General features: G+C 56.5%; 1 long non-coding RNA gene across 2 annotated transcripts in view; it reads left to right on the forward strand.

Moving 5' to 3' along the window:
• Window positions 1-18,073: 18,073 nt before the first annotated feature.
• Window positions 18,074-20,503, forward strand: part of CTXND1 (cortexin domain containing 1) — a 47,545-nt gene continuing 45,115 nt past the window's right edge. The window contains exon 1 of one of the 2 annotated variants that reach the window (XR_011381070.1): window positions 18,074-18,203. This is a non-coding gene — a long non-coding RNA (cortexin domain containing 1). Of the gene's footprint in view, window positions 18,204-19,923; window positions 20,045-20,503 lie in introns of those variants that run through there. The other variant, XR_011381071.1, reaches the window with a different exon arrangement.

The raw sequence follows: 20,503 nt of genomic DNA on the forward strand, positions 1-20,503 counted from the left end.
AGTGTGAAGTGGCATCTCCCTGTGTTTTTTTTTTTTTTTTTTTGACAGGCAGAGTGGACAGTGAGAGAGAGAGACAGAGAGAAAGGTCTTCCTTTTGCCATTGGTTCACCCTCCAATGGCCGCATTTCCCTAGTGACCAGTGTTGCTAGCCATCTTTACCTGATTATTTTCCATCCCATGTATCTTTTGTGGTCACTCTCACCCCTTACCCAGTGCTTTGCTGTCCATGGCTTCAGCTACCCATGGCCAACCAGAGTCCAAAAGAGGGGGAATCCAGTACAATCAGACACCTTGAGAGAAGGAGGGAGAGAGGGAAAGGGGGAGAAAGAGAGAAACAGAAATAGAAAGACAGAGACAGAGAGACCATACCAGCATCACTTTGATGATAGTGTTGTTATTGTCTTACTGTGCCTAATTTATGAGTTCAACTTGATCATGGGTATGTAGGAAACAGTGACCTCACATCTAGGATCTGGTGCTGTCTGCTACATCAGGCATCCTCCAGGGACCCTTGTGGGATCCTCAAAGGTGAGAGGGAACTGCTGTGTGTGTACACGCGTGAGTGTGTGTGTGTCTGTGTGCACGTATGAGTGTGCGTGTGGGAGGCTTGTATCTTAGGATAAATGTCTGTTCAGATATTTTGCTTTTTAATTGCATTGTGAGACTTTTTATTGTTGAGTTATAAGGGTTCTTTGTACATTCCAGATACAAGCTCCCAGTCATGTATGGTTTACAGATGGCTTCTCTCATCTTATGGGGATCGTCTCTCTTCTTTGTGGGAATCCTGCTCACTCTGCCACCTCAGCTCCTCCACACTACATTTTTAAAATGTGTAATTGTCGTTATCAGAGAGAGAGAGGGCTCCCATCCGTTAGTTCACTCTTCAAATGCCCAGCAGCCAGAAACTCAATCCAGCTCCCCTGTGTGGGTGGCTCAACTGCTTGAGCCATGGAAATGGACGCAGAACCAGGACTTGAACCCAGGCACCCCAAGTATGGGACGCAGGAATCCCAAGCAGGATCTTAGCCATTGCACCAAATGCCCGCCCCCATAATTTTTTCACAATATACCGGGGGGGGGGTGCACCAACACAAACTCATACTTTTAGTTCTATTTTCTGTGAAATTTCCACGTCCCTTTATAGAATGTGCACAGCTCACAAAATTCCTCCAGGAAACCTTTGTGTGTAGAGATTCCACTGTTTGTGCAACAGACCCTCAGCCCTGAAGCCCCTCCAGTGATGCCAGGGAGGTGCCCCGACATCCCTTCTGCCTCCGAGGAGGGAGTGAGAGAGCTCCAACACCCACTTCTGAGGCAGCCGTCCAGTTACAGTCAAAACTCTCAGGATGTGACCATCTACCCCCCCCCCCCCAAAAAAAAAGAACCAAAATATCAATGTCCAGAACTGCTCAGATGTTTTTAGGATCCAAATCGGCACAAGTGGGTGATGTCTGAAGGTTGATTGTCTGGTTCAAGGCCAAAGGGAGCCAAGGGCGGATGGTGGGGCAGTCCTTGTATCGGGTTCTGTTTTCAAGTCCTGGCGCCTCCTTTGGATCACTTTATAATCAAGAATTGAAATGAGGCCTTGGACCAAGAAAGGACTCAATGCGTCTTGCAGTAAGGTTCTAAAATATCTCTCCAATCGCTGATGGTCCTTTTTTCCCCCAATGGAGATCAGAGCCCTGGGAATATTTAAAGCCGAGAAGTGATGTCATCTGATCTGTTTAAGGGTAGTTCACCCAGACAAGAGTGAGGGCTTGGTGAGGGGAGTGCGGGGTAAGCCACAGCGGGTCTCAGGGGGCCTCCCAGGCTTCTGATCTGGGGTGTGGTGCCTCCAACAAAGGTAAGAGACACAAGAGAGGAAGGTGATGCATCGAGTCTTAGGCTGGTGGTGGTAGAGTCTCCTTCCATTAATTCCATTGGGGAGGGGGCGCGTGGGCCTGAAACTCGGGAGACAGGGGAGTTGTCGGCATGGAGGGGGTCGCCAGAACCTTGAGATGCACCCAGGGACCAAGGGATGGCAGCTGAGCCAGGCAAGCAGCGGGCACGGGAGGAGACTCACAAACCAAGCAGCCTGGGCATGGTCACAGGAGAAGAAGCTACAAGAGGCGGAAGACACAGAACTAATGGAAGAAAGAAGACATGGAAACCGACTGAGAAGTTGACAGGGGGCAAAGAAAATAAAGGAGAGGAGGGAAGGAGAGAGAGCAGGGGGAGGAAGGAGACGCCCATGAGACCGAACCACACTCCGGGTCCTTGGGGTCGTGTGGGTGCTTGGGGAGCGCAAGGTGCAGACTACACATCCGAGAACAGGAGCTGCAAGGCAGGGGTAGCTACAGACACAGCTACAGGATGGGGAGGGGGCGCACTGCCTTGTGCTCTCTCTTCTCGTGTGTCTGGAGTTCCACGCTGCTGCTGTGGCGCTCGGAGCCTGTGCCTGCCTCCCCAGCAGGTGCCTCGCTACCTCAAGGTCAAGTCTTCCTCACGTCCACAGCCTCCACGCCCCTAACGCACAGGACCTGCTCAAGAACATGGGGGATCTGAGTTCCTCTTTTCTCTGCATGGCAGCTGGAGTCTGGGGTAGGCCACCCGGTGCCCGTGCCTGAGGGTGGTGGGAGCATGCGTGGTGTGCTTTGCTCCCATGGGAGTTGGAAGGAGGCTGCTGGAGTTTCTCCACTTGGACAAGGAACATACGGAGCTGCTCTGCGCTACGGGAATGCATTGTTCTCTGCACCATATGGTCGGGGCTGACAACATCGGGGGTGGAGACTTCCAGCTCCCACTAGCCCCAGGATGTGCAAGAAGTGGAGCAAAGTGCGGGTTGGAGCAGCCAGACGGGGAGGGCTTCCCATCTTCCTTCGTGCAGACCTTACAGAGCTGATGGTGCTGCACTGGGCTGCCTTTGTGTGCCGGTGTCCTGTGCCTGCATTGGCCTCTGAGCTCTCCACGGGGAGAGACCTGGGGACCTCCCCACCGGGGCCCCAAGCTCTGAGGAAACTGTGACATTGCCTTGCACCTTGGGGTTTCTGACCACGAGGAAAAGGCGTGGGTCTAGGGGTCAAACAGCCCCAGGTCCACTCCCAACTCTTGAGTTCAAATCATGCCCAAACGGAATGGTCAGCAGAGCAGGTGGTCTCTGTGGGCTCTCAGCAGCTCATGGGAAGATGTGGGAGCCATGGGGTCCTGTGCATCACCGCCTCCCTTTCCTCCCACATTCACCTTTCGTGCCCTAGCTGATGGGGGGGGGGGGGGACGAGCCTGGCCCCTGTGAAAGGCACACCAATGCAGTCAGGGCGACAAGGAGGAGCAAATGCGCACGCTTTCACAATCTTGTACTGTTTGACTATTTGCCAATTGAACATGTGAACTGGGGGCAGCGTTGGGTCCAGCAGCTAAGCCAGCAGTTGGGTTACCGCATCCCACATCCGGGTGCTTGGGTTTGAGTCCACCTTTGCTCCTGATTCTTGCTAATGCATTACCTGGGAGGCAGCTGGTGGTGGCTCAAGTAACTGGGTCCACCCACCATTGGGAGAGCTAGATCGAGTTCCGGGCTGCTGGCTTTGGCTCTGGTTGTTGCAGGCACTTGGTGGAGTGAACAGTGGATGGGCTTGCTCTTGCTCTCTCTACCTCTCAATTGAAAAATAAATTTTTTAAAAAATATGCATCAGAGCCGGCGCCGCGGCTCACTAGGCTAATCCTCCGCCTAGCGGCGCCGTCACACCGGGTTCTAGTCCCGGTCGGGGCGCCGGATTCTGTCCCGGTTGCCCCTCTTCCAGGCCAGCCCTCTGCTGTGGCCAGGGAGTGCAGTGGAGGATGGCCCAGGTGCTTGGGCCCTGCACCCCATGGGAGACCAGGAAAAGCACCTGGCTCCTGGCTCCTGCCATCGGATCAGCGCGGTGCGCCGGCCGCAGGGCGCCGGCCGCGGCGGCCATTGGAGGGTGAACCAACGGCAAAGGAAGACCTTTCTCTCTGTCTCTCTCTCTCACTGTCCACTCTGCCTGTCAAAAAAAAAAAATATGCATCAGATGGAAAACAAACACATTTGGAATCAAGGGTTCTAGCACCCTTCGTGACCCATCATTAAGACTGAGTGGTGAGCAGGGTGCCTGTTACAGACAACGCTCTCTCTCCCTGTGGTTTCTCAAGGCTCTGCTGCAGTGCAGGGGGAGGTGGGAGTCGCGGCGACTGATGTCCCGAGTCGTGGCCCCCCAGAGGCAGTCAGCAGGTCTGCAAAGGGAGCCACCTGAGCTGGCACGACCTTGTCAGCCTTGGAAATGTGGCCTGGGTGGGGGTCCCCAGGCCTGGGATGAGGAACTGGGGAAGAGTGGGCTTGAAAGGAGCCAGTCACTTGTTCAGGGTGTGCCTGACAGTGGCCTTTCACTGTCCCCAAGCCTCGCTGCGGAAAATGCTAACCTCTGCCAAACTCCTCTAGGGAGTCCAAATTTCACATGGACCCCAGCCTCTCAGACCTCTCACCTCTGACCCCCCCGCTCCAGTTCCCTCACTCTGAGAGGGTCCCGTTCTCCATCAAGGACACAGAAGCCAGCAGGCCGGAAGCTCCCAGGCACCAGATTCATCACCCGCAGGCTGGCCTCCACCTGCACCTCCCCCCTCCCGGCACTCTCCCCTGCTCCCAGCCTTCCCGGCATTCTAGAATCATCCATCGTCCTCACCAAGCTCTCCCTCCCTGCTGATCACGGAAGCCATCCACACTGCTCAAGTCAGCCCCTTTGAGGAGGAAAAATAATCCTATCACACACACACACACACACACACACACACGTGTGCCCCCCCACGTGTCCTCCTTCTCTCGACTTCCTGTCCCCATCCCACCCCCTCCCGCTCATTCCTGTGCCAATTCCCATCCGAGTCCCACCACTCACTCCATTGCACCTACTCTTGCAAAAGTTCCCCTTGACCTTGACATTGCTAAACACCGGGGGGATGGGGAAAGCCTCATGGCTCTTGGTGTTCTGGCTTCCAGTGGTCTCCACCTCTCGGCCACCCCCTGCCCATCTCCCAGGCATCGTCCTCCGACAACTCCCGCATCCAGCTCTGCTCCCTCCCAGGCAATCGCAGCCCCAGTGCAGGGCCCTGCGGCCCACGACATCCCCACGTGGGGTCTCTCTTCTGACCGCCAGCCCTGTGCACCCTTCTGCCTCTGCAAGAGCTCCAACCTGAACCTCACCCAGGTCCCAGATGTGCCAAGTGGAGTCTGAGCTCAGACACGAATGCCCCACGTGTCTATTCCTCGCCCCACGTGGTTGCTCAAGCTACAGACCTCAGCACCGACCCCTCGGCTGACACCCCCCCCCGTCCCCAACAATGAGTCGTTGCCAAGTTGGCTCTGGCCCCAAACACAACTGCCATCTGACCGCACCAGCACCTCCTGCCTCTGGGCTGGTCCCGCTTCCTCCTCACGGCGCTCCAGCATGGTCTCCTCACGCTAATTTGAGATGCAAGTGTGACCACGTCCCTCCCTCCTAGAACCGCTCACAGATGCCCCAGCGCTCTTCGAATCAGGCCTGACTCTCACTCGCCTCTCTTCCTGGATTGCTTCCTGCCCTGCCTGCCCCTACCCTAGTCCTCATTCAATTCCTCCCTCACAAGGGATTCTTTATTCTCCCAGGGCCTTGGCACAGGCTGCCAGGTCTGCCTTCCGTCTCTGTGCCTTTCTGGCTCCTGCCCTTGCTAAAAGTCTCAGCATGAATGCCACTTCCTCCAGGAAGCCTGCACAGGGCGCCAGATGCGTCAGGTCTGCTGTTACTGTTCCACACCCGCACTCCATCAAGTGCATAGTGCAACTGTAACCAGGTGAACACCCAGGGAATGGGACGCTCCCTGGGCACAGCGGGCTGTGCCTTCTTTATTCTCCAAATTTGCTCTGAGCTGTGTGTCTTAATCTCTCTCTCTCTTTTTTTTTTTTTTTTTTTTTTTTTTTTTTTTGACAGGCAGAGTGGACAGTGAGAGAGACAGACAGAGAGAAAGGTCTTCCTTTTGCAGTTGGTTCACCCTCCAATGGCTGCTGCGGCTGGTGCACTGTGGCCGGCGCACCACGCTGATCCAAAGCCAGGAGCCAGGTGCTTCTCCTGGTCTCCCATGCGGGTGCAGGGCCCAAGCACCTGGGCCATCCTCCACTGCACTCCCTGGCCACAGCAGAGGGCTGGCCTGGAAGAGGGGCAACCAGGACAGAATCCGGCGCCCCGACTAGGACTAGAACCCGGTATGCCGGCGCCGCAAGGTGGAAGATAAGCCTAGTGAGCCGCGGCGCCAGCCTGTCTTAATCTTTATTCCAGGTTCTTGCCCCTAGAGATAAGAGGCATAAACATAGTGCACAAGTGCGAACAGCATTTATCTGAGAGAGAGCCACCCCACACGGAGAGATACTCACCACGAGTGGGCCAGGGTGCTGCCCATGGGGAGGGAGCGTGGGAGGAGGCCAGAGGAGGACCCAGAAGCCTGGTCCAGAAGCCTGGAGTGAAACAAGGGCCCCTTCCTCGGTACTCAGTCTCTTATAAGGGAGGGGGCGGTGCCCTAATTGAACGCCCAAACTGGACAGAGTTAAGCGTGAGGCTTTCTGGGAGTTTCAACGTGCCCCCACCTGGAGCTCAACTTCCACATGGCCCATCGTGGATGAGTCACAGGTGCATCATGAGAATGTGGGAGTGCTTGATGGGCAGGCAAGGGGGTGGAGTTACAGGATTGGCAGAAATTGTGATTCCAGCTCACCTGTTCTTTCTCTTCTTAAAGATTTATTTATTTGAAAGGCAGAATTACAAAGAGGCAGAGGCAGAGAGAGAGAGAGAGAGAGAGAGAGAGAGAGATCTTCCATCTGCTAGTTCGCTCCCCAGATGGCCACAATGGCTGGAGCTGTGTTGATCCAAAGTCAGGAGCCTGGAGCTTCTTCCAGGTCTTCCACATGAGTGCAGAGGCCCAAGGGCTTGGGCTGTCTTCTGCTGCTTTCCCAGCTGCATTAGCAGAGAGCTGGATCGAGCCAGGACTCAAACCGGCCTCCATATGGGATGGCAGCACTGCAGACAGCGGCTTTACCCACTATGCCACAGCACCAGCCCCGAGCTCACCTGTTCTTATGTTATTGCCTGTCTAGTTCCCCCTGCCAAACCTACAAGGGGCGCCCAGTCGACATTGAACTTGAGAGAAGTGGGTGGCACGGGGAGGAGGGCAGCCACAGGGGCACAAGGAGCACAAAGGGGAGAGAATGAGACAAAGAGAAAGCCTAGCTGTCCCTTATAGGCTTGCAGGGGAGGCAGCAGGCGGACACACTGACAAGGAACCGCAGGCTCCCACGGGTGGGGCCACGTGGTGTCCTTGCCCGGGTGGTCAGATCACTCCCTGCTGTGGAAGCATCAGGGCCGCCGAGGCAGGGCGTCTGGGCACTCCCAGTATGGAACCCCTGGGCCTCTCCTCCCCACCCCCGCCACCGTCTGGCCCACCCCTGTAACCTTAGGGCTGGACAAGAACAGATCACAGACGGAGATCAAGGGGCCTGATTCAATTTCAGTGTCTCTCCCTGCCTGCCCCAGGCCTGGAGCTTTAGACAATCTTATCTCTCCCGTCTGCTCCCATACTCCCCACTCTCCGGGACACAGCTTGTTCCAGGCATGAGTGCGTCCTCTGGGAGCCAACGCCGAGGGCTGGAGCCTGGCGTGCAGGGTGTGGGGAGAGGCTGCCAGGGTTGGGGCTGCAGCCGGACACTCGGTTCCCAGGGTGGGGGTAGGGGGACGAGCAAGGAGGGAACAGGCAGACGCCCTTCCCAGGTGGGGGTCCCCAGGGCTTCCCAGGGACCCGGGGCTCTGCAAGGCAGGGCCTCCCGGGAGGCACCTGTCCTGACCCACAGGAGGAGGCCCGGTGCCACAGAGCAGGGCCAGCAGGTGAGGCTGGGTACGACCTGCACCCTGCACCCGCCATCTGTCAGGCCCTCTGCTTGCCCAGGCGGTGGGCAGAGCCCCTTAGAGCAGGCAGCCCCGTGCTGGCGGTGACACAGGAGAAGCCCGGGGGAGCCGTCCCACTGCGAGAGACTCCCAGAGGCAGGGCTGGGAGCAGCGTCGCAGGTTCCCGCAGGAAGGAGGAGCCCACGAGTCCCAGCATCCAGGCTCCTGCATGCACCGTTTACCTGCGGCAAGAATTCTGGGAGCAGGTGCGTCTCAGCCCTGCCTTCAACAGACTCTACCATGTGTGCACATACGAACCACACACACACACACACACACACAATGCCACACACACAGTACACATAACACACAGCACACATACACACATCATACACATCACATACCACACACACCCCACATAGCACACATACCACACTCACACCCCACACACACTGTGCTCGCCCACTCTGGGCTGCTGCAGGAGCCAGGGTCCTGATCTGGCCTCTCTGCCCGGTGTGGGCAGATCCCCCACAGCAGAGACGCCCCTGCCCATCAGGACAACAGCCCCACCCCTACCCCCACCGCCCATCCCCCCTCAGCGGCTGGGACGGCCCTGGATCTGCACTGCTGGCCGACCTGCTGGTGCCGACGCTGGGCCCCGGGTTTGCACTGGGCGTGTTGGGCACTGCTGTGGTCGGGCACAGCCACATCAGTCTGGGGTACAGACGGGAGCGGCCTGGGGAGAGCCTGGATGGGGAGGGGTCACAGAAGCTGCGCAGGACACTGGACGGGGCGGGCACAGGGGTGCTGACAGCAGGAGCGGGCGGGAAGGGTCGGAGGGAGAGCGAGCGCCTTGTGGAGGCTCCCGCAGCCCCAGCCCGTTGGCCTCTTCTCCCCCAGAACCTGCTTCCGGCCCCCGAGAGTTCTAGGTCACCGCAGGCTCCAGCCCTCCTGCTTCCAGGGACAGCTGGGAGAACGCAGGACAGGAGTCCATTCACGGAGGTGCAGTGTCCACAGCGGCCAACAGGGGGCGACAACCCCAGGCCATCCACTGACGAGTGGGGCAGGGGAAAATTAGCCTGACCTGGGTATTACTCAACCCCTTCAAGGCAAAACATTCCGATCCAGGAGCACCACGAAGGAACCTCCACCATCTTTGCTTCCTGAAAGAAGCCAGACACACAGGGCTCCTCTCGTGTGAATCCATTGATATGCAATGTCTAGAACTGCAAATCCGTGGAGAGCAGGAGTGGTTGCTAAGGGCTGGGGGACCAGTACGAGGCGCTGGTCCAGCAATAAACAAGGCAGAGTTCCTGCCCTCATGGTGCATCCAGTCGAGTCAGGAATCGTCTTTCCTCCCGCCTCCCCTGGACAGCCTGGATCCTTGGTAAGTTTCCAGATCTGCTGCTGCCTTGAGCTGGCGACATCACTTACTCCCGAGCCTTGGTTTCTCTCTTTGACTGTGACAGTGCATTATAAGCTGCTACATGCCACAAGGGTTCACTTTCCTCAGTCTACAGTGTTGTGCTAGGTATGAGAGTCTTTGAGCACCCTCAAATTAAGGCCAGTTGTCGTTCTAAGCAACCCTCATAAATTCAGTTTGTTTTTATTTAATCAAACTATAGGTTGCCTTCCTGACATAATACAATAATGGCTGTAGGCTTCTTAGAAAAATGTGTGTTTCCTCTGACTTCTCTCTGAACTTCAAGTGGAATAATAGAATATATAGAAGTACATCACACTTTGAAGATAATCCCGAGTATCTAAGGTGAGAGATTTAGGAACAAACCCTGGCGTGTTTGGTTTCAGCACTTGCACTTTGAACAGCAGCCCCTCCTTGTCTGCTACCAGTTGACTAACAAGAAAGCCTTGGGCTGGGATAACAAACCTAAACACCTCTCCTTAACACAAAAGCATCTCTCTTCCAGAGAGGAGACCATGCCCATGCTCAGCCAGTCAGTGAAGGCTGAAGTGTTCAGAGGACAAGGTGATAGGAGGGGGGGTCCAGGTATCCTGCAAGTGGCAAGAGGCAGCTAGACCCACGTCAGGGCCAGCAGCAAATACCCATACCCTTACTGTGAGCCCCCAACTTCCAGGTAAACCCTGACTCTCTCGCAGTCTCACTGTGTTGCTGCACCTTGGACAAGGCTGGACACCGTCCACTCTCACTCTGGACTTTGGCCTGGGACACTCCCTTGTATCCATGGGGCAGCACTTTCTGTAGTTGTTGGACTGAGAGAACAAACCAGGTTTCAAATCTTCTTTGGGCCAGAGGAATATGGAGGAGCAGCAGATGAGAGAGAGTGCAGGGAGAAGTGAGGACCAGGCTCTGGAGTCAGGTAGCAGGGAGCTGTGTTCTCACTGCCTCTGTTCCACACAGGGACATGCAGACGGCCCCTGTCCCCATCCAGCCCAGGAAGCACAGTACACGTTGCTGTGGCAAGGGGAGGTTTGCATGTGGCAGTCTCAGCGCTGGGCTGAACGCCGCACAATCTGTTTCTTGCTCAAGTCCTACCTGGCCAGCAGGGGGCAGCAGGGGGCTCTGCGCCACACAGTCATTCAAAGGCGCAGGCTGATGGGGGAGCCACCATATCCGGCTGCGCTGTTGGAAGCTGTGGCCTTCTCAGTCACCTGGCAAGGGAGGAAAGAGCTGAGACGGCTCTGCCCTGACAACTGATCGCTGAGGACGAGAAGGGACACTGTCACCGTCTGTTACCCAGACATCCTCAGTCATCACCTGCGTACAGGACAGAACCGGATGTGGCCAGCACTGGAAAAGACTTTATTTAGGAGGTAGAGTTACAGGCAGAGAGAGGGAGGTCTTCCACCTACTGGTTCACTCCCCAGATGGCCGCAATAGCCAGAGCTGCGCCAAGCCAAAGCCAGGAGCCAGGAGCTTCCTCTGGGTCTCCCACGTGGGTGCAGGGGCTCAAGCACTTGGGCCATCTTCCACTGCTTTCCCAGGCCACAGCAGAGAGCTGGAACAGAAGTGGGGCAGCTGAGAGTCGAACCAGTGCTCATACAGGCAGAGACACAACCCACTACGCCACAGTGCCGGCCCCAAACTGTATTCATTTCTTCCTATGTATTCATTGCACCAAAATATTGTAACCATACAAGGGAACTTCAGGCAGTTCACGGGGGGCAGAAATGGAATTAAAAGACAAGTTTATTCTGATGCCAAAAAATGTTGTCCTCCAAGCACAGTTTTGTGCATAACACACATTTTCATGAGCTTTTTGAAGACCCAGTATATGCGTGGATTTAAAATTTTTTTGCACCAAAATATTTGTCATTTAATTCCATTTTTTCTGATCTTTTTGAGGCATTCTTGTCTAAGAAATTCAAGTGGGAAAGATGGCCTGGCACAGTCCCGTCGAGCAAACAAATCAACAGTTTATGTTTGCATTTCGTTCTCTCTCATTCTCTGTGTCAGTAGCCATGCATGGCCCATGTCTTTCCCCAACGTTGTTTTCCAGACCCTGCCCACGTGGCTTCCTGACATGCAGTAGCCTTACTCCAGTGACTGTCACCATTTCAATGGAGGGCTCCTCCTTCCATGACTTAACCGCCCCCGTACTTCTGGCACCGAGGGTTTGCTATCTACCAGGTGCAGCGCTAAGAGTTTTCCGCCCAGGCTTCCACTAACCGTAAACACCATTTCACCCTGGCTTACAGGAGAGGCACCTGAGACTCGGAGATGGTGATGCAAGAGCCCAGCCTCTGGTTTATGAACGAGGAGCAGTGTACCAGTTTCTCTCTACCACAGATCATGCTACCCACCCAGCGTCACAGGCCACCAGCACCTCTCCCCTCGCTCTGCAGCCCCACAGGATCCCCACGCCCTGGCACAGGCAGAGCCTCCCCGGAGCACCAACAGCACCACGGGTCTTTCTGCAGGACTTCCTACAAGCGTGCTTAAATGAGTCTGTCTCTCCTCGCAAACCATCAGCCTTCCTGGCAGCTGCCTGAAGTCCCCTGCCAACTCCCCCTTGCCTCTGCTTGCTCCCTCTGCCCCCCACCTCTGCTCTTCTCTGGCTACAGCCCTGAAACCGCCTGCAGAGTCCTCGCTCCTGACAGCCTGTTCGCCTCTGCTCCCCAGCCCCGCCCCTTGCTACACCTGCATCCCAGTCTCTGCAGAGCAGCTTGCCCTTCTCTGGGCTCTCGTGCGCTCCTCTGCACTCCTCACCTGCAAGGTGCAATCCTGGGTCTACACCCCACATGCCGGCCAGCTCTGAACCCTTTCTCTGTGCTCCCTTGAGCTCAGACCCTGATACTTGGCTGTAGTCCCTTGGGACATATCTGAACCAGCTGGACACAGACAGCACCCCCTTCCGTGGGTGACTGCAAGTGTGAGAGAGAGTGCCCTGGGCCAAGCTGACCCCTGCTCCCTGGACCCCTGTCTTGTCGGGTCTTGCTCCTTTGTACGCAGGCTCTTGGCGACCCAAAGCAGGCTCTCTTAAGCACTCTCTGCCAGCAGCCAAATGCCCTTAGTTCTCAGCTTGGCAGAACCCAGGGCAATGTTATACCAGGGGGCCAGCCACTCGGCCAAGAGTCCCAAGAATGTGACAATGTGACAGTGTGCTACGTCGGGCAGCTGGAGGTGGCAGAAACCACACCAGAGGAGACGTAGGTGCTCGTTCTGGGAGTTGGGTCCCAAGTCCCAAGACATTGAATGAGCTGCTTCCCTGGGCTCTGGGGCTGTTTCCCCATCTGCACACCAGGTCCCACGCTCTGCCCCCAAGACGACGAGGAAGACCTATGCCAGTGTGAGCTCGAGCAGCTTGCCCAGCTCACCTCCCTCCCTCGAGTGTCTTTGCTTAGGGCTAGGTCATCCATCAGCCCTCCCCAAAACACAAAGAGGGAACCAGCTCTCTCCAATGTCTGGGCTGCCCCACCACCGACCCTTCCAGCCCCCTGAGGCTGTGACTCAGCCTGGAGACCCTGGCCTGCCACACAGTGAAGAGACAGGAGGAGGAGCGACCCACAGGGGCCGCTGTGTGCTGTGTGCTGTGTCATCGGCGGAGGCAGGGAGCCCAGAGCGCAGGCATCCACAGCACCTCGATGTCAACAACGGCCAACAGCTTTCCCTCAAAAGCCGCCTCCTCAGCCCATCCAGGGATGAGCAGCCAATGCCAGAGCTGGCAGGAAGCTCCGGGCTCCCTGTGCCCTGGCCCAGGGGAGGGAAGGGGGAAAGAGGGAGAGAGAGAATATGCTGGGGGCTGACCCAAAGTGGTGGGCAGCAGGAGCCCGGTCCAGTGTGTTGCTTAGCTGGCCCTGAGGGTCTTTAACTTTTCTTCCTTGGGTCTACAAGGCCAGTAGGCCCCCACCAGCCAAGGGCACAGCCAAAAAGGACAGAGCTGAGTGTTCCCTGGAGACTTTTCCCAGGGGCCCTCACCCCCTGCCCAGAACACCAGGGGCTCAAGCCAGGACTATGACCCAGAGGGGAACAGAACAAATATCTCGCCTTGCCCTTGCGAACATGTCCCCTGGTGCCCAGAGGCAGATGATAAGCAAGCATGCAAGTATGCAAAATGGCAGGGCAGAGAGAGGGGACAAATGTTGCAAAGCAAGGGATGTGAGATGGAGGGGCAGAGGGAGCTGCTACTTTGGGAGGGGAGATGGGAAGGGAAGGGAAGGACCAGCCCAAGATCTCCAAGGAGAACCAGAAGTGGCAGTGGGTGCAAAGGCCGGGAAAAGGCTTCCTGGCTGTTGCTGAGTTAGAGTGGGCGAGGAAGTGGGGGTGGGGGCTGGCAACCAGAGCTCTCCAAGGTGCTGAAAGTGAGGTCAAAAGATTTTGCTTTCTTGGTTTCTTGCTTTAAAAAAAAAAAGACTTATTTATTTATTTGAAAGTTACAGAAAAAAAGGAGAGATAGAGAGAGATCTTGCATCCACTGGCTTGTTCCCCAGATGGCTGCAATGGCCAGGGCTGGGCCAAGCTGAAGCCAGGAGCCAGGAGCTTCTTCCGGGTCTCCCACATGGATGCAGGGTCCCATGCACTTGGGCCATCTTCCACTGCTTTCCCAGGTGCACTAGCAGGAAGCTGGATTGGAAGTGGAGCAGCCAGAACTTGAACCGATACCCACATGGGATGCTGGTGTTGCAGGCAGCGGCTTTACCCGCTACACCACAATGCTGACCTTGAAATACTTTGCTTTCTGGGTGAAAGCAAAAACCACCGTGCCAAGCAGTGGAGCCTGCTGACCTGGGTTGTCATGGAGTGACTCTGACCGCTGTGTGGAGAACACTCGTGTCCATGGTGTGCTTTGGCACTCGTCGCTGTAAGAAGACAAAGAACGTGGGAAAGGACTCTGGTTGGAAGCTCTGGGACCACGATCCTGCCTGCCCAGACAACAAGCGCCTCTTGCATGCCTGGGCTGTCAGGAGCCTTGGCTTGGGAGGAATCTCAGAGGCCCACCAGGAGGCCTTCCCCATCCAGGGCCCGAGTGGGGTCCCTCGCAGCTCCCAGCGGGGGCCGTGCACTGGTGATGCTTTGCAGATGTTCCACAGCTGGTTCGGGGATAGAGCACAGGACTCTGACTTGCAGCAGTTGCTGATTTCTGTGTGCAAATGAGAGGGGACAGACGCAGGACTCACCCAGTAGAGCCCCTCCCTGCCCAACACATGTCCATCTCTGCCTCCAAACCGGTCAGGAGCATGGAGCATTCAGATCCTAACAGGAGAAGATCCACTGTCGCCAACCTGCACGCCTGCTCGGAACAGCCCAACGCGGCCAGCAGGTGACCTTCCCGGAGTTTTGAGTGTGTCGTGTGCAAACGAAGGAACCGGGCCTGCACAGAACGCTAAGCCGGGTGCAAACCGAAGTGCCCTGTGCAGAGGGGGAAACCACCACGCCTGCCCAGTCCCATAAAAGCGCCCATTCTGCTCTCAGAGAGGAGCCAGTGGGGGGAGCCTCTCCCCACCACTTTGTCTCCCTTGCACGCGAGAGCACAAATCCCCCAGCACCCTGCTTGTGTTGCATGTTGGTCTCTTGTCAATTTCTACTGCCAGTGAGCGGGAGAGATCTGAGGTCAGCCACATCAATACTCACACCACAGCTAATTTCAAGCTCCAATGGCTTTTTTCAAAAGCTCACGAAATTCCTGAAAAGGTAACAATGAAGTTGGCTGGTGTGAGCGAGGGCAAGGTGGACAGAAGGCACCACTGCCCTTGAGCCTTTGGACTGAGCTCCTCTGCACACAGAAAACCCACCACAAGGGGGCAGCATCCATCCCCTCCTGGGACCGACCCAGGGCTCCTTGGGATCCCACTATTAAGATGATAAATTCCTGGGCCTTCCCCAGGAATCAGGGGTTGGACAGCTAGAAGGACATGCCTACCTTGTGACACTGTGGTCCCAGGCACCTGTCACCTGGCGCATAGATGGTTTTGGTACCCAAGACGGTTCCAGGAGCCCACAAGTCAGATTCTGGGTTCCGAGCTTTGGTGGTGTCTCTGGGGCAGAGGCTGATGCCAACAATGATGCCTCCAAGCAGGACTGAGCAACTGGACGGGGAATTGGTGCCACCCCAGGGATTCATGTCTGCCACAAAGAGGTGGGCGCCCAGGTAAGCTTCAAAACCCAGCAAGTGAGTGAGACCCAGCCAAGCCCATTGATGGTGAGTCCTGTTTTCAGCTCTGGGCGTGACAGAGGAAGCAGCTGAGTTAACATCTCAGCCAGAAAGTCACGTCTATGAGGGGATACACAAGTTCCTCTAGCCCATTTCAGCCATTTCACAATGCACATTCGAAGAGGCTTCACAATCTCTCTGGGGAAATGGAACCCAACATGGTTTATTTTGATGCAAAAATAAATAAATAAATAAAAATCCAGGCATAGTTTTTTCCACAATGCACATTTTCCATGAACTTCTTAAAGCCCCCCGGTTCTTCACACTGGATGTTGGAGGCACTGAGCCCCCCGGGAATGGCTAGGACTGGCTCAGGTCCTCAGCACCCTTGGGGTCAGCAGCAAGACCAGACTGCAGGAGACCCCGTGCACTGGCCTGCCTGCTCAGCCAGGGGCCAGGTGGGAGGCACAGGAGGGATGCCTAGAACTTACCTGTGGCTGAGAACTCCCATGATCCTTCCTGCTGAATGCTCAGCCAGGATCTGGGCTCTCAGAATACAGAGGGAGAGACAGCAGCGTGGGGACAGCTGAGCCCGCCAAGATGCCAACGGACTGCACCGTAACATGAGGACCCACCCCCTGCAACCCAGGATTCTGCTTCTCCATTTTTCTAAATATTTAGATGACAGACAGTTATCAGTTCAAAACCCGAGCCATCCAGAAACATATAGAGAAGAAAGGAAAAAAATCACCTGTCGTCCCATCCCTCTTTTTTATATTTCCTTCATATATGATTCACCCAAATATTTCTTTATTCTGTACCTATAGCCATGTATAGATTCAGCTTTGCAGACATGGGCTCATCCTTTCTATGTGGCTTTGAAGGCTTCTTTTCTCCCTTAACAATCAGTCATGAGTAGTTCCTGTGCCAACAAGTAGAGAGTAAGTTTGTCGTTTGAAATAACTGCGTAGTTTGCCCCTCTGTGTGTTTTGCTAAGTACACCTGTAGCATCAGAGCTGAGAGAGTAGCATCCATAGAGAAATGGCGGGGTTTGTGTTCAAGTCCCAGTCTGGCGTTTTTCTGGCCACGAGACTTCAGACCAGTTGCTTAGCTCTGTCCCATTTTGTCTACTGTAAAATGGAGATTCTCACAGCTCCTTCCTAACTGTGAACTTGGTGCACATAGCCTACCAATGGCTCTTTTCCTCTCGGGTCGCCTGATTTATCCAGAAAAGCTTCCAGACTCCCAAGCTTACGACGACGACTCATCCAGACGTTCACCTACAGTAAGTCCATTTACTCCTGCTCAGCAGCGGGTGCATGTGGGGAATCGCATCCGAAACCAGCGCCCCACCTCCCACCAGTGGCCGCTCCTACTCTGTGCACCCCACCCTTGAGTCGCCACCTGAGCACAGCGTGCCCTGCATGGCTACGCTGGGGCTCTTGGTCCTGCTTCCTTGGGCGGCCTGCTTTCACTCCGGCCACTTTGTGGTGGAGTCATGGTATACGTGGCCCAGCTCTACCCACACAGAGACCACAGCCTGCATTGGACCCAGATCCAGGATCCCTCTGGCCTGCCCGTGTGACCTTGGATGTGGTATCCCACCTGGCTTCCTGTTCATCGGTGTCTGCCTAACAGGGTGGTTATGATGAAGAAAATGCACTCACACAGCCAAAGGCCCTGGCTAAACAGGAAGTCCCCTGTCCGCGTGCTATTTTGTTAGAGCGCGCATGCACGTGTGTGTTCCTTCACTTTAACATCCAGGGCCCCTTCTGCTCCTCTTTATCGACATTTTGCTGCCTGTTTTTTTTTTATCCCCCTTCCATCTGAGACTGAAAATCATGATGTCACGTTTGAAAAAAAAAAAAAAATCCTACTTGAAGTTCAAAGGCAATTGCATTGGATCAGCGAATACAGAAGGCACGATAGGGTGTCCGCCCGGCCCAAGCCCAAGGCCTGTGTCTTAAGAGACCCAAGTCCGCTGGAGTCCCCAGCAGAGAGGTGAAGTTAATTTCTTCCGCCAGATCGCCTTGCCTGACAAGTGTGTGCGCCCAGCTACCTACGGGTTTGCGACACACGCACAGGAACGCCGATCGGTAATCTGCCAATTCATCGCAAGCGGCTACGGTCCCCTCGCATCCTCGGTGTGCATTTTCCAGGCAGGCAGTGACACCCGCTGCAAACAAGAGTCGTCTTCCTGCTGCTTCCCAGAACGGGCACCACTTCAGCCCTTGCGCAATCTTTGCCAACCAGCTCCCGGTCCTGCCCCTAACTTTCACGGAAATGCCTGCCGCGGGCTGAGGGTACTGCGGGCAGACGCTCCGGGAGGCGGCTGGGGCTGCACGGTTTTTGCGGTGCACGGTGAGCGGAGTATGCGGGGCACGCTCCGGGGCGCCTCGGCAGCGCGCGCATCGGCTCCCGCGCCCGCTCCCCGCGCAGCCCACGCTCTGCCCCCCGGGGCCGAAGTTTCCGCGCGTGTTTCCGCTTGAACCGCGTCCAGCGGCCTCGCCTTTCCAATGCCAGGGCGGCCGCCGCTCGGCTCAGAGCCCCCGCTCGGCCGGCCCCGGTTCGCCCGCGCCGCCCGGCCGCTGACTCAGCCGCAGCCCGGGGCCGCCGCCCGCCGCGCCGGGCCGGGCCTCGCAGCCGAGCCCCGCGCCGCGCGCGTCCGGGACCCGCGCCGCCAGCACCGCCAGGGATCCGCGGCCGGAACCCCGCGGGCGCACGGGACGAGTCTAGCCGGGTAAGCACTGCGGGCCGGGGCGTCGCGCGGGGGCTCCCTCGGCGGCCACCAGGGGGTGCGGGAAGCCGGGGCCGGGACCCCTTTCCGGAGGCGACGCGCGCCGCCTGGAGGGCGACCTCAGGCAGCCTGGGGCTGCGGGGCGGGCGCCGCACCTGCTTCGCGCCGCTGCAGCCCGGGTCTGCGGCGGGCTTGGGTCTCCGCACACCCGAAGAGGCGCAGGCGGCCCAGGCGGGGATCCCGGCGACGCGGCCACGGCGGAGGGCTTCGCCGGAGCGTGAGTTGAGGCGAAGTTGGAACTCGCCGCGTCTCAGAGCCCAGAACGCCGAGCCTTCTCCGGGCGGCCGCTGAAGGTCACGGGCCGGCGCAACTTCTGGGGAAAGTTCTCCCGGCCGCAGCCTCCGTGCAGAAATGGGCGGTATCGCCTGCGCCCCGGCTGCACCTGCGGGGCACGGCCCCGGCCGGCCGTCCCCACCCCTTCTTCTCTGCCAGGGTGGCCTCTGGGGAGGTCTGCCTTGTGGGGCTGCTGAATTCGGTCCCCGAGCGGCTGCTGCCCACGGGGAAGATTCTGGAAAGGAGGTCGTCAGCAAGGCGCTGGGCGCCCTCCGGGGTGTCAGTGGCCCGGCTGGATGTGGCTGTGCCCAGGAGACTCAGCCTGGCACGCTGCCTTCCCCGGGAAGGGTCCTAGTAACCCGCTTGGCATCAGCTGGCAGGTCCCGGCCCTCCTGCGCACCTGAGCCTCCTGGGATTCCACCTAGAGGACTAGAAGCCGATTTGCTCCTTTCCATGAGACGTGGAGGCAGTGAGCTGGGAGGTCTCGGGCCCCATGCGTGGGTCTCTAACCTTGGCGAAGTCGCCACTTGAGGTGAGCGCTCTGATGCGTGGTCTCTGCAGGACCCAGGTGGGCTCGGGACCGCACAAGACACAGGGGCGTGGTTTTGGCGGTGAATTGTCCACCAGGTTTGGATTAAGGCTACCTTTTCGGGGATGGCTCCGCATGCGGTGTGCCCCCCTGGAGAACAGCACAGGAGAGGTGGGGGTGGAGAACCGGGGAAGGCAACCCTCTCCCCTCCCCCTTAGGGAGGGAAACGGCACTGAAACGAATGGCTTTATATTCAGCCAGAGGAAATAAATGATGGGTGAGCCGTCCGCTTATTCTGTGGAATCTTCGCATTAATGCCTTCTTGTTCCACAGGATTAATTTCCCAGTCACGTTGTCCAGTAACGCTATTTATTACTTGTGAGCGACTCGCATGAAATGAATGCACGAGGTCTAATGTGTCTCTGAACTCAGATAAGCGTGGGGAATAATAGCAAGGCTGTGCCTGGTGGCCGTTGGAGATGTCGATTTAAATGAACGAGGTTAGGAGAGGACGCAGGGGTCCGTTTGGTTTGGTTTGGTTTGGTTTCTTTAGCCTGAGAAAAATAGTAACGAGAGGCTTGACAACGACGGCTTCTGAGTTGTGATTTGGAGAACTGTGGATCTTTCTGGTTTATTTCCTCCCCAGGGGTTAATGAGGGACGCAGCCATTCTGAATACACTGCCAGGCTAGTCCATCTTTGCCGGACAAATATTGACACTCCCAGGCACGCTGTGGCAGCGCAGCCTCGCCATCTGCAGCATCAAGGTGGTTTGTGTGTAGTATCGTGCAAGGCGGCCCTGCTCCTGGGACTTAAATGGAAAAGGGAACGGTATCGAGGGAAATGTCTTTAAATTATCCAGCCCAGGCCGCAGCAGAAAGAGCGGCGTTGATAAAATTGACAAGGTTCCAAGACTCTGAGGTTCAGGCTTCTGAGAAGTTCGGACGCGGAGGAAGGCCATGAGGACTCTGGATTTCGACCAGGTCGGTGAATTTTTTTAGATAAGCTCGCTGGCTGTTGCAAGTGACAATGTGTTCCAGTAGTTGAACTGTTCGGGTTGGGGAATCTCCCTTAAGTGTGCCCCTTGCTTCCTGGTATCAGAGAGTCAGCGCGTTCCCTGATGACTTGGGTTTAGTACCCTGGAAAACCGTTACGTTGCGTGCACCAGGACAAAGAGCCCTGGCTGTGCCGCTAGCCAGGGGACCTTATCCAGGTCTCTTATTTGTAAAACCCCAGAATTGTAAAACCGCACTGTTTCAGCACTTGCTACATGCTAAGCATTTCATGGATACTATCATTTATCAAAGTAACCATTCTAACCCCCATTCTTGGGCTGAAGAAAACGAATGATCAGAGAAGGAGCTGGGTGGGAAGAACCAGGGGAACAGGAACTCTGGCTGGAATTGTCTGATGTTGCAACCTCCGTTCTTATCCGTGTTGTA

The sequence above is a fragment of the Oryctolagus cuniculus genome, chromosome 12 (assembly GCF_964237555.1).
Source record: "Oryctolagus cuniculus chromosome 12, mOryCun1.1, whole genome shotgun sequence".
NCBI classification, from domain to species: domain Eukaryota; kingdom Metazoa; phylum Chordata; class Mammalia; order Lagomorpha; family Leporidae; genus Oryctolagus; species Oryctolagus cuniculus.